The sequence below is a fragment of the Aptenodytes patagonicus genome, chromosome 13, assembly GCF_965638725.1.
Source record: "Aptenodytes patagonicus chromosome 13, bAptPat1.pri.cur, whole genome shotgun sequence".
Taxonomy (NCBI): Eukaryota; Metazoa; Chordata; class Aves; order Sphenisciformes; family Spheniscidae; genus Aptenodytes; species Aptenodytes patagonicus.
Window position 1 is genome coordinate 1490121 of NC_134961.1, and position 13690 is coordinate 1503810.

General features: G+C 49.0%; 1 protein-coding gene across 3 annotated transcripts in view; it reads left to right on the forward strand.

Annotated features, from left to right (window-relative positions):
• The window catches only part of RAB11FIP3 (RAB11 family interacting protein 3), an 81864-nt gene that overhangs the window by 22953 nt on the left and 45221 nt on the right, over nt 1-13690 (forward strand). The window contains exon 1 of one of the 3 annotated variants that reach the window (XM_076350936.1): nt 961-1015. The exons of the other annotated variants lie outside the window; for them this stretch is intronic. The gene's annotated coding sequence lies outside the window, so the exon portion shown is untranslated. Of the gene's footprint in view, nt 1-960; nt 1016-13690 lie in introns of those variants that run through there. 3 annotated transcript variants of the gene reach the window in all.

Here is a 13690-nt window from a genome sequence, read left to right on the forward strand (position 1 = left end):
GTTCTCATGATGCAGGAGGAAATGCAGCATGCTATTAATTAGTAATAAATTGCTATTGGAGTAGAGCATGTTTGTGAAAGCTCTGGCTTGTATTTCTCTTCAATAATTCATCGCTCTGGCGTTGTGTTATATTAATTGAATGGAAAAAGCAGATCCGGACAAAGCTTTTAGGATCCCTATTTATTAAACTTGAAAGAGATTGATAAGTATTTATTACAGTGGTTGAGAAAGGCAGGGCTCTCTAACATTGCACAGCATTAAAGAGCTATAAAAGAAACCCAGGATAGGGTACAGGGAGAGTTTCTTTGAGTCTCACCAGCTGAGCAGTTGCTCACATTGAAGTGATCTTGAGGATTTGCTGCTGCTGTTGAGACAGTCAATGTTGATCATCCCCTTGTAAAGAAAGAAGAGGTTATGCTTGCTGCTGGGTGTCCCTTTTAGCAAGGTTTTGTTAATTAGCTTGGCCTGTTTTTAGCCAGAGAGAGTTCTGTTGCATTTCCTGACACTCTGTAGTTCTTTGGCCAGTCACTGGAGTGAGACCCGATGTAAGCTTGTACCTTGCAGTGTCTGTCTTTAATGTAGGGAAGGGTTTATTTCTGAAGATGCTCCACTTCTCTTTCCCTCTCCCCCTCTCTTGGAGACTCTCTGCAGGAGAATAGCTGTGATTTTACTCGAGCTCTTATGGTCTAGCTTGGCAAACTGAAGGCGCAGTTACAAAACCAGCAAAACTTGCATAGTCAGCTGCTTTCCTTACAACTGCTTTCGTGTTCAGTTGGCCTTTACGTCCAGGGAGGATACTAAACTCCTCGGTCCTATTCCTGTGCCAGCTGTTTGAGGTATGTTCCCACTGGCTGAGGAACACGCTGATCTAGGACTCCTCAAACTTGCCTCCGCCTTCAGTGTGGAGCAAAGCACCATTTAACCACTCAGACAGCAGTGAAAGCCACAATGCCACCTCTCTGCTGCTGTGAAACGATTCTGATCTCTCTGCCGCTGTAAGCTTCTGTCTGGCCAGGTAATGTTGACTATGCGGGGGAAAGAGCAAAGTGACTTGCATGCTACAGAAGCTGGATTTGAGACTGTAATGAGTCTTTAGTCTGCTGTGGCTGCCTTATCTTCTACCCTTCCCAAAGAGAAGACTTAAGATGAAAATGTGGCCATCGCGTATATATATCTATACCTGCTGCATGTATATGCGACTGCCGTTAGAGTGCTGTGGTGGAGTCTGGAGGGCCCCCGGCGTCTCACCTCAGAGGGAGATGGTGAGCCCGTGGCTCTCGGGCGCTTGGCCTCAGTTCTCGGCCCCGGCTCCGAGCATTCATCAGGAGCAGGCTGGCACGGGGACCGCGGGGGACTGCCCGGCCTCGGGCACAGGGAGGCAGGCTCAGAGACACTGTTGGGACAGATTCAGCTCCTCGCAACCTGCTGCGTCCCAGTCCTCCTTGCTCGTGGGGTGGTGTGGCTGCTGGGACACCCTTGTCCTCCCCCTGCTCCCTGAAGCGTGTGGTTTGCCTGCTTTGAAAGTTTGTGTGGATGGTGCCCAGATGACTGGCCTGTCCTGCAACATGTAAATAGCAAAGCAGAAAGGGAAACTGTGGAACAAACATTGGTGGTGAGTCAGGGACGATAAATAACTCTGAAAAGCAGACTGTTAGGGCCTTGTGTTGTAAAACTTGAGAAGCTGATAACGTAGTGGAGGCAGTAATGATACTGATTTGAAGGAGGAGAGTATGTTACAAGGCATGCTTAAAGAAGCCAGATAAGGTGTGTAATGCCTGGGGAATCCACAGCCAGAGGAAAACCTGGTGCACCTGGCTACCATCAGTGAGATCCAATGGGACATCTTTCTAGTCTGCAGGGGAAAAGAAATGGGGAGCCAGTGTGACTGCTGCATTCATCGTGCTTAGAAGCTACAGCTCATGGGGGATCTTCTCTGTAAGAAACAGGTATGAGGGATTGTATGCAAGCCACTTAGAAAACATAGACCAGGAGTAAGGTCTCTGTCTACCTGTATGGCAAGGAGCTGACCACGGGACAGGGGGTAGTGAGATGGAGTCTATAATTTGAAGCCAAGGTGCAGCAGACTGGAGTTGCTCTTTGGTCCAGGCATGTTGGATGCAGGAACTGCTGGAGGGGTAGTTAGCTGGCAAACTCGAGATCTGGGTAGTGTCAGACACAGCTGGATGTGAACAAACAACAAGGGTTGTGCTCACAAGCAGATTCCTTTCTTTGCCAGGTTATTTAAGAATCCATTAAGCTTCAGACACCTCTAGAGGCCTCTCTGCATCCAGTAGGCCGTATTTAATGTCTACTCTTTGCAGCAGACCAGTGCTCTTACTCGAACTCAAAAGCAATAATGAATAAGTCGCATAATTCATGCATGTGCTCTGAACTGAAACATCTGTAACATCTGTCTCCCAAAGAAAAGCTTCCTGGGAGTGGGCTCTGTGCAGGTACCCTCCTGCATGCGGGGGGATTGCTGTTGGTGTCAGTTCAAATAAATCCTGTGTCAGGCAGGGGAAGGTGCATCCCTGGAGCTCCCAGCCTCGTCCATCCCTTCTGCCTTGGCTTCTGATCCCTGAACAAAGGGGCCCCTGTGCATTGAGGGCAGACAGTGCATCCACTGAGAAATAGGATGTGTTCATGAGCTCAGGGGAGGGCCTGAGGATGGAAATAGTAAAATCCTTTTTCAAATGCTTCAACTAAAAGCTCTTTGGATTTGGGAAGATGGAAAATCCAGCTCCAGAGCCAACACCCAAACCTGGAAGCTATAACCGAGTTCCTGTCTGCAGGGACGGCAGGAGCGAGCGGAGGGCAGGACTGGGGGAGACCCCTGGCAGTGCCAGCTGCGGGGGGTAGCCGGTTCAGGAGTCGGCCGCTGTGCCAAATGAATGACCTGCAGCTCAGTGGAGATACCCCTGTGGGGTTGAATAAGAGGCATTCAGCGGGAGGAGCGCGTTCGGCTTACCAAAGGCATTTGACGGGTTTCCAAACGACAGGCTGAAGGGAAAAGTGCAGAGCGAGGCAGGGCTGGGGCGGGTGCAGGGCAGGGTGTTGAATAGCAAATAAAGGGCTGGCCGGCGGTCAGGGCTTCGGCTGGGCTGGCTGGCTTGCTTTGGCAGCGCGCGGGCAGGCTGCTGCAAAGAGCCTGTGTAAAAGCGCTGTGCTGCTGCTAATTGGAACCGGCAGCAGCGTGAACTCGAGTCAGTCGGAGTCTTTGTGGGGCTGCATCACTCGGTTCCCGAGAGCAGCCCTGGGAGGATTTCAATGGGTGTATCCTCGGAGCAGAGGCTGCAGTTTCTGCAACTGGCATTTCATGTCCCGAAATGGTTGGTGTGCTCCTGGTAGCTGAATGCCAATTTGGGAATTTCCAGAAAGAAAAGCACATATCCAGCCATTCCCTGGATGAAGCCTGTGAGTGTTAACATCTTAAAAGCTTACAGCTAAGAGAGAACCGCACATCAGTTCTCAAAACCAGATCTGAGTAATTATCCCCGTGTTGCTCACCCCACGTGCAGGCCGTGCTCTGCAGCCTTGCTGCAACGGGAGCAGCAATCTTCCTCGCTCCCGCGGCTGCACCGGTTACTTACTGATCCGGCGTCTGAGACGCCTCTGGATCAGATAGCGCTTAGATGACGTCCCTGAGATCACGGCTCTGGGTGCCCGTGAACCCCTTAGTGCCTGTATGAGTCTGCTAGATAGCACGCGGTGGCTCTGATTAATTTCTGGAGAGCCAGGCTGGCTGCTGCCCTGGTGACATGGATTTGCTCTGGCTCCACAGCGCATTTGAAGGTGCAGAGCGTGTTGGATATCTGGCTCCGTCTGGTAACATAAACCACTGTTTGGTTTGTGTAGGTTTTTTTTTTTTCCCTCTGTAGGATCTGCATTGCAGATGGCTTTTGCTACACAAAATGAAAGCTTTCCTTGCACGGGGATAATTCCAGAAGCCAAAGCTTACATTCCCTTACACACTCCCAATTCAGTAATTATTTCTGAGGCTGCGTTTGTGTGCATCTTCTGTGGTCTGTCTTCCAGACTGATGCTGGAAATACGGCAGTATTTGCAACAGGCTACTACTGACATCTAAGCACGCTTTCTCAGTGGGGGTACCCAGGCCCAATTTAATATTAAAGACTTTTCTTTTTAAAAGGAAAGTCTTCACTGAAGCTTAGCAGATGGAAGGAGAGCTTGTGTGCATGTTTGACTAAACTCGGTGAGTATCTGGCACTGGTATGAGCACTTCCTACGTTCTCATCAGATCTGCTGATCTCTTTATTCACGCAGCATTGCTGCAGTGAAGACTTTCCCACTGATCTTGCCTGTTCCTAACCCTGGCTAAACCATCACCGATGAGGGAGACAGCTCATTTGATGGCTGAAGGTAGGACAGATGCCTCTTTGTGTACAGCTGTCATTCAGGGAATAGGGGCTGCCGTGAATGGGAAATCAAGATTGATTCATGAGCAAGAATAAAATCAAAATTGCTCTGATTATGTCTTCTGCATTTTTTTTGCATTGCATCTTGTTCTGCTCTGGCATATATATGTCTGTACTGTATGTACTGCCCCTGAAAGGAGCAAAGACTTAAATGTCGTTTTAAAATTTATATGTATACTTGAAAAAAAAATAAATCCCCCTGCTGTTCTTTGTAGTGCTGTTCTTTGTAGATCAGAGTTCTCCTCGTCCCTGTAGCGCAGAGGGATGCTTGTAGCACCGTTACTGTGCTTGTTAAGTTTGGAGTCCACGTGCTTATCACCTGCGACCCCTTCTGCTAGAGACAGAAGCAGCCAAGCCTTTCTTAGAAGTACTTGGTTTTTCTCTTGAAATAGTGGTATTTAAACACTTGTCTTGGAAACCACTGGGCCTGCCCATGAAAATGTGTGAGGGTTGTCTTGAGTCTGTGTAACTCTCCCCGCTCTCAGGGGATGGGGAATTAGGAGTGTGTGTGCTAGTCTGTGATGGAGGTGAGCTGCTTGGTGGTATCCTGTGGTCAAAATGGCCTGAGGTCTCTTCTCTCCATCCCTCTCCTGCAGAGGCATCTCTAACAAGAGAGGGTCAGGCGTATCTGGGGGCACATAGGCACTCTCCTGTGAAAGGCTGGGGCTCAGGGCGTGAGGAGGATAGGGGTGGGACGGAGGTCCCCTTCATGAAGGCACAAACAGATGAAGAACTGAGCTTGTGTGAGTCCAGCCCAACTTTCACCCCTAGAGGCTGTTCCTAAGTGGGGGGAGGACACAGGAGAAAGCCTCAGGGCAGGTGGCACCGGGGTGTTTGCTCTCTTCCTCCAGCCCACATCACACAGTTAGTTGTCTTTGGGGAAGAAAAGTCAATCTTCCGCTCCCACGATCCCCAAAAGTAATTTTTCTGCTCACAAGAGCCCCAAAATGTTGTACAGCGTAGGCAGCTGCTAGCCTAGCCTCAAAGAGAGGGATGCTTTCTGGGATGCCTATTGCCAGATCCTCTTGAAACAAGGGGACAGCCGTACCACTTGGACACCTGCCTTTGCAAATGTAGCTTCGTTCTCCACGCTTGGTTTTTTTTAATAGCTGCTTGTACCCTCGCCGTGGCTCCTGTATTGCTGCCACTGAGCGAACTGCAGGCTGCGTGGCTGGAGGGCAAGGGTGCTCCTCGGCTTGCCCGCAGCCGGTGTGGGGCAGGGAGCAGCTCCGCTTCCTCCATGATAGCGGTGGAGAGATGAGAGGTCAGTGCATAGCTCTCCTGATGCACATGCTTATCCTCTGTTTTGGAATACTTTCACGCTGGAAAGGATAACTCCAAACTGGCTCAACTGGGAGGAAGGCTATTTACTTCTTAAAAGCAAAACCAGGAACAAAAACACCACCCGCAAAACTATTTATCTCCAGCCGTGCAGCTGCCAGGATTCAGCAAGGTTTACTCTGGCTACACCCTGCATTAGCGTAAGCAGGAAGATTTCGATGAGTGTGGGTAACTGCTTGTTCCCCTTCAAAGCAGGAGCAGTGGCTGGGGAGGCGGGGAGTGAGGAGATGCTCCTCAGCTGTGAAACCTGTCCCGCTGCCGAGCTTCGGAGCAGCAGTGAGCAGAACCGAACAGCCCACATCGCCCTCAAGCTCTTCTGAGTCGCTGTTTATTTCTGCTATATGCAGGACTCGGATGCGGATGGGGGGGGGGGGGGGCACTTCTGGCTCACCGTGGCTTTTTTGGTTTGCGTTTCTCTTTTAATTTACATAAACAATTGGGTTTATTAATTTTTGTAACTTGGCGGCTGGGCGAAGGGTTACATCAGGGACGAGGCTGGCCCGCTCGGTGCGCGCTATGCCTGAGCAGGGAGCATGTCTTCCCAAAAACAGCCTGGCAGATGACATACTGCATTGACCTACTTTCGGGAGAAGCGCAGAAGTGTTGTAGAAACTGTGTCCGTAGGCCTCCTCGCAGCTCTGGGATGAGAATGGTGGGGAGTTACTCAAACGTGCTGCTGTAAAACTGCCGCTAAGGCTCAGCAGCCCTCAGGGTCCCGGGGAATGGGAGACTGGCACGAGCGTCTCTCCCATTCTGAGAATTCTTTCTTTATGAATATTTTGAGGCATATGCCAGAGCAATCTTGCTGCATCCCGTCACCATCATGGAGCGTAACAGGCTGCAGGTCCAAAATACACACACGGTCCGAGGGAAATCTAGCTCATTGCAAAGCTGCCCCTCGCTTACTGCAGCAAGCAGCTGACCTGGGATTAAATGCCCCCAGCATCACCATTAGCACACAGTTCCTTGTGAGGGGAAAGCATTACTGCATAGCCAGATTTCTTGCAAATCACAGTAAATTACAGAGCGGAGGGGCTGACCAGGGACTCCCCTGTGTCCTCATGAAGTACCAGTAAAGGAAACTTGCGGTGGCTGCTTAGACCCTCAGACCATAACCCGAGCCTGATAAAGGCAAGCTGGGGTGAGTTTAAATCGCAAAGGCCTATGTTTGGCACCCAAAAGAAAAGTAATTTCTCTGGCAAAAAGCACTGCAGGGACTACCTGTTTTCTTGGGGAGATGGTCAATATAAATAGAGAGCAGTGTTTCATTAGAGCCTCGGAGTGATTCTTAGCGTGCTCTTTTCTACGGAGGTGATGACTAAAAAGAAAACAAAGGCAATTTCTGTTAGAAAATAGACATTTCTCATCATCCATCTGCTGTCTCAGTATTTCTCCATCATATGTTTTATTTTCTGTCGGGAGTATACTGTTTTGTTCCACATCTGTTGCTGCCAATACTTTTGGGAGACTGGGCTAGCCTGCGGTTTGGGGAGCGCGTGGGAGGAGGCTGGGCTGGGCTGGTGGCTTCAGATGGGTGGTGGTTTCGGTCCTGCCTGTTTCGATTTCTCAGGTTTGGATGTTAGCTCCGGAATGAGGGATTATTAACGCTCGGCTCAACCCAGGAAGCTGGGGAATGTCTCCTCCATCCTCACCAGAAATCTCTGGCCAGAGATCAGGTAGGGTTGGTTTCCCAGGCTTAGGTAAAGGAAAGTAAGTAGCCCATCGTCCTGCCTCTGCACCAGCGGGCAAGCCAGAGCTGTCAGACCATTTCTCGTTAGGAATCCAGTCAATCTGGTGTTATTAATGAAAGGATAATTACTCACCTATGACTTTTGCTCCACCGAGAGCCTTGCTCGGCTCTGTCACGGCCTGGAGGCTTGTGACTGTGCGGTGAGTGTACCCTTGTGACGCCTTGACAGATTGATGTGGCAAAAGCTTGTTTCTTCTGAGCGTTTCCTGGTCCCTTTCTCAGACAAGAGAGGCATGTGATGTGGCTTTGCTGGGAAATTGGTCCTAATTGCAGAGCCGCTGGGTTGGGCTGTGACGGGTGCAGGCGCGCTGGCTCCGGTGGGTATTGAGAGAGACCTTTCCCTGGTGTTCTGACTAACCACGGCTCACTTCATCTCGATCCTGTTCTGCCTGTACCAAGCCATGTCTCCTCCTGGGTTGATGCGTGTGTCCCTCCAATGTCTTTCTCCTTGATGATCGTCTTTTCCAAGTGCGTACAGTCTGACTGCTCCTGTAATTCTGTTTAGCCACTGGGCAGTTTATTTCTCCTTCAGATAGGAAAGACTCCTGCTAGCAAGGTGACCAGTGCTGAATTTGCCTATTAGAGATTCGCAGGACAGCAGTGAAGGCCCAACGCGTGCACGGCAGAGCAGCTTTGCTCCCGTGGTGCTCTTGCGACTTTGAGAGCAGAGCTGTACCAAGTCAGCAACCCGCGTTCTCCCATCGCTTCTCCACTTGCTTGTTTTTGGAGCCTGTTTTGTTTTGCATGTAGCTTTATTAATGCAGTCAGTACTTAGAGGGAGGTCAGCAGAGATAATGCAACAACTTTTAATAAAAACACTCCTGTTGAGGTGGTAGGAACTAGGTGACAACTCCAGATGGGTGGTGGTGGTTTCGGTCCTGCCTGTTTCAATTTCTCAGGTGTGGATGTTAGCTCCGGAATGAGGGATTATTAACGCTCGGCTCAACCCAGGAAGCTGGGGAATGTCTCCTCCATCCTCACCAGAAATCTCTGGCCAGAGATCAGGTAGGGTTGGTTTCCCAAGCTTAGGTAAAGGAAAGTAAGTAGCCCATGATCCCCTTGGTTCCCTTCTCGGAGATCTCGTACTCTGGATTGAAAAGGTCTAACGCTTCCAATAGTTGTGTTCCTCAACTGTCCTCCTTCCACCTGCAAGAGAGCGGTCAGGCACAAATTTCAGAAATTTTTGGACGTGAGGAAAAATTTCTTTACTGAAAGAGTGGTTAAACATTGGAAGAGGCTGCCCAGGGAAGTGGTTGAGTCCCCATCCCTGGAGGTATTTAAAAGAGTAGATGAGGCACTTAGGGACATGGTTCAGTGGGCATGGGGGTGTTGGGTCGATGGTTGGACTCGATGATCTTAGAGGTCTTTTCCAACCTCAGTGATTCTATGATTCAACGATTCTATGAAATAATGGTGGTGGATTCTCTTACAGCCAACAAAATGTTACCAAAACCTTTGAAAACTGTCCAAATGAGGTTTATTAAAAGTTTATTTCCCTAGTAATTAAACTAGGTTTCAATGAAGCACTGATGATCCCTGCTGGTGTTTGTATTGTGTAGTTTGTGGCTTCTGAGTGCTGCATAAAGTCACTTGTTTATTTGCGTTGTCTCAATAACAGCAGGAAGGGCAGGCTGTCAACCTGTGTGATGTCTCTGACACCATCCTCCTCACTTTGGGGAATTTTATGCTGGAAAAAGGATTAAAACCCAAGCTTATAGGACCCTCCTCCCTTACTTTGTTTTTCTCTGGGCAATGTTTTATTTTACAGAAGCCAGTTTGAGCAAAAGCACTTTAAAAAGTACAGCTCCCCCCTTCAGTGATGCGTGGGACGCAGTTTGGCTCATTTCAGAAGGGATTCTCTGGCAATGTTGAGAGTTGGGGGTAGAAAAAGGGAAGGGTATTCAGTCATGTGAGCCTTAAGGAGCATTTTCCTTTTAATCTGCATAACTTTCAAGGGACTTTGGAGCCCCTGTCCTCCAAACTGCTCTGCCATGGCCAGCAGCAGGAGGACACACTGGCTGCTTGACACTCACTGTAACAGACAGGACGTTTTTGAGATGGCTCAGAACTGTGAAATGCCACATTGGGAAGAATTCTCCCTGCTGGTGGTGTTTAATGTCTCTTCTCTTACGTATTTATTTCCCCAATTTCCCCCTAAACTCAGGCTGAGTTCTGGTCAGGACCTAGCCTCTGATCTCAGACTTGCCCACTTTATGAATAACCGTATTTAGTTTTTACTAATGGTTTTGCAACTTAGCTTTTGAAGTCAGAGCCTTGGCTGGAGTAGAAGGTGTCTGTACAGTTGTTGGCCAGCCTTGCAGTTCACCCGTAGATCCACGTGTTGCCTAAAGGCAGGTGGGTGGTTCTGATCCAAATCACTTGCCAGGGCTCGGTGATTGCTTTGAAAAGGCTTTTAGCATCCGCTTTGCATTAGTTGTCCTCAGCTTGTGGTATGGCTAGTGCGGGGGACAGAAACGGCAAGTAAGACCTGCAAGTGCTGAGTGACAAATACTAATGTCTGCATGTTATGATTTGCAAGTGCTGTAGGTGTTGAAAGGACTTTTAATGCTCGCGTCCAGGCCACGGGTTCTTCTGCGGGCAAGCTGTGCCTAGACTCACAGAGACATTGCATTGATAATGATATTTAGCTATGCTTGAAGGTAAGTATATTGCAAGCATTTCTCAGGCACAGGATTGGAAGGTGTGAGCTGGGGAGGATTGAACTGGTTTTAACTGTGTTGTCTTGATTTCTCCGTGTGGGAGCTTTGAGCTGGAGCCAGAGTGGAAGGCTGAAGTGCTCCACGGTGGGACAGTGCCATCCAGCCACTGCCCCAGCTCATGCAAGGGGCCTCTAATGAGCGGGCTGAGAAACAGCTTTGTTTTTTCTGCCTGTGTTATCCGGTACGTCAAAAGCTCCGGTGCATCTGGGCTCCTGAGCCAGGGTTCTCTTTACTTTTATTTTGCTGGCGGGGCCATCTTATCTAAGAGATGCCACTTGTCTTCTGTGCGCTCCTGCCCGAATCGGGCTGGATGTGGAGCATCTAGAAGAGTTTCTACTTCAGTGTACTCAAACGCTTGACAAGAGACCGGCCGCTGGATGTCCCAAAGGTTGCGTCTACATTGAGTGTGCTCTGGGAAGCTAAGTTAGGATGTTCTGTTGTTTGCGTAGTTGCATGCAATCTTTCCAGAGGTCCTGCCTCATTCTCTTCACAGAACAGGGAATAAAGCTGTTGGCTGCAAAATCCAGCTTTGTTTCCTGAAACATGGAGTTGCTGAAAGTAGAAGCTAGAGTGAAGGAGGTGGAGGACATCAGGAGGTCTCCTTGCCAGGGCAGCTTGTGCTATTTTGGAGGCTCAGTCTCTCGGCCTTTTCTGCTGGTATGTCACGAAGTGGCTCTGAACCACTTGCTGGTAGCCACAAGCCTGCTCCTCATTTTCCACACCTCCAGCAGCGAGCCTTTGTTCCAGGCTGACACAAGCCTGGAGGAATTTGAGCTGGCCTTGATGACTAGCACACACTGAAGACAGCTCAAATTCTTGAGAATTAAAACGAGGACCAGTATGTTAAACTCAATACCAAATCCCACATGTGTTAGTGGTGGTTTCCTGTCTCAGGTCCATCCACGTCACTGCAGCAGGGGCAGCAATCCTCACCTGGTCTCCAAGATGAAGTGAAGGCAGCTAGATTTATGCTTCCGAAGAGCTTGGATACCATGAAGTTCATTCTTTTCATTATGCCTTTAGGTGGTATGTCTTAACAAGGCTTGAGGGCCTGCACTGTATGAAGAGGATCAAAAGGAATATGTGATAAGTACCAATCCATGAGCGATGATGTTCAGGAAACAAAGGACTGCTAAAGTGCATCAGCCGAGAGGGGCTCGGATAAGGGTTGTGTAAGCAACCTTAATTCTGACACTGCCTCCTTGAGAGCCTGGGCTTGCCACTCGGTTATTCTGTTCGTGTAATTTTTGGTTGTAAAATGATAATCTTCAGTAGGTGCTCCTGGCCCGTTGTCTCATCTCTGGAGGTGTCAGCAGGTTGAGTTACAGGAAAAGCAGATTGCAGAAAGCGTCTCTTTCCAGCTCTGATCAGTGCTACCGCTTTGTGTGTGAGCATCAGATCGTAAATGTACTCCTGTATCACTTGTGGAAAGCAAAAGGGCTGATGGTTGGACTGGTGCTAGCTTTATTCTGCAGTGACTAACAACACATGGGTGCTTGAACTTCGGTGAAAGCGCAAGACCCTGAGCTGCTTCTGGAAATGCTGGACAGTGGCTTCCCCTCTGTCTCTGTGCTCTGGATGCAAGATCCTCCTAAATGCCTGTAATTTTTTAATACTTGGCTGTGTGTCTTTTTTGCCACCTTGTTTTTCAAGCAGCATGCCCAGTAAGGGAGTTCGGTTTATATCAGTTGTCCTCTCTTAAGCCAACCATAACTTTGTCTTGCCTTTTTCTGGGTCTGTTTTGTTTTGTGCCATTCCTGCAGGTTCCTAGCCTTATTGAATAATTCAGGTCTGTTAGCTGCACATAATCCATACTGTTCAACTCACTTTGAGTTTGTGGCTCTGTGGCTTGCAGCAGTATGTACAGTCTGTGTTGGCAGATGACTTAAATACTTCTGAAAGGCTCTGTTTTTCTAGGTCATTCCTACACGAAGCCAATAAAACTGGCTCTGTTTCTGACCTGTGTGTCACTACTGTACCCACAGCTCTTCACTCAAGGTGCCTTTTCACTGAAATCCTGTCTTCTCAAAGCAGTTTTTAGAATCTATTTCAGGAGCCTTCTGTACCCTGGGACTTCTGTTCCTGTAGCTCCACGCTGTGTTGTGTTTCTTGAAAAGCCCAGGTTACTATTGCATGTCCAAGCCCTTTTGAAGAGCAGCGATTCTCCTGTCAGCACGAGATGGCAGAGGGTGCATCTCTGGCTGCTGCAAGAGCCTGGCACGTGTTCACCCCCACGAAGAGCCCAGGACCTTTTTCTCTAGCTGCATGTATGCTGTACGTCCAGGAGAAATCTCTGTGCAGCTGGCTGCGTCTCTGCTGTTGGCAGTGCTGCTCCTCAGAGTGTGGCCTGTGGCTCTAGAGGCTTGATGGATGCTGGATGGAGGTTGCCCTTGGCTTGCAGTCAGCATAGAAGACGAGAGCGAATACTCCATCAGTGGGAGAGCATGCGGATGCGTTCGGACAGAGATGGTCCTCGTCAGAAGCTTTACGTAGCAGTGTTTGGACAATGATTTTTTGAAATGCTGGGAGGAGCGAGGGCATCTTAAGAATAGGGTCAGATGCAGGATTTAGTGCAGAGGCATAAGCCAGCAAGAAGCAGGGCAGCACTGGACTTGCAGCAGAGCTTGTATGAAGGCAAATCTCCACCTCCCAAGTGAGTGATGCGGATGACGTGATGAGCATGGAAGGTGATCTTCTCAGTGGAGTTTGAATGAGCACATGCTGGGCAACAGGAGCTTCAAGGCAGGGACAGGAGAAGGTGTCAAAGGGATGCTGCAGGTGCCTCATAGTGGACTTAATCTGCTTTTTACATCTTTTTCTTTCTTTCAAAATCATCTTAGCTTCACTGGATGATATAGTGCACATGCCTGGTCTTACTGGTTATAATTACTTCTGTAATTATCAGTACTTAAAGGCGGCGCTTAAAAAAGATGGCGGCAAACTTTTCAGCAGGGCCTGTTGCGACAGGACAAGGGGGAATGGCTTTAAACTAAAGGGGGGTAGATTTTAGACTAGATATAAGGAAGAAATGTTTTACACTGAGGGTGGTGAAGCACTGGCACAGGTTGTCCAGAGAGGTGGTGGATGCCCCATCCCTGGAAACATTCCAGGTCAGGTTGGACGGGGCCCTGAGCGACCTGATCTAGTTGAAGATGTCCCTGCCCATGGCAGGGGGGTTGGACTAGGTGACCTTTAGAGGTCCCTTCCAACCCAAACCATTCTATGATTCTAAATTCTAACATCAGCCACATTACCCTAGTAAAACAATGCTGCCACAATAATTGAACTAAAGCTTTATCCAGACGCTCTACGTACCCTGCCCACGTATTCTGGTCGAATAAAGTAATGCAATTAATTTGGGAAAAAGACCTAGCATATAGCTTATAGCCTCTTTGCAGGGAGATTGTTGGGCAGTAAGGCTCCCTGTGGGGTTTCTTGGAGGC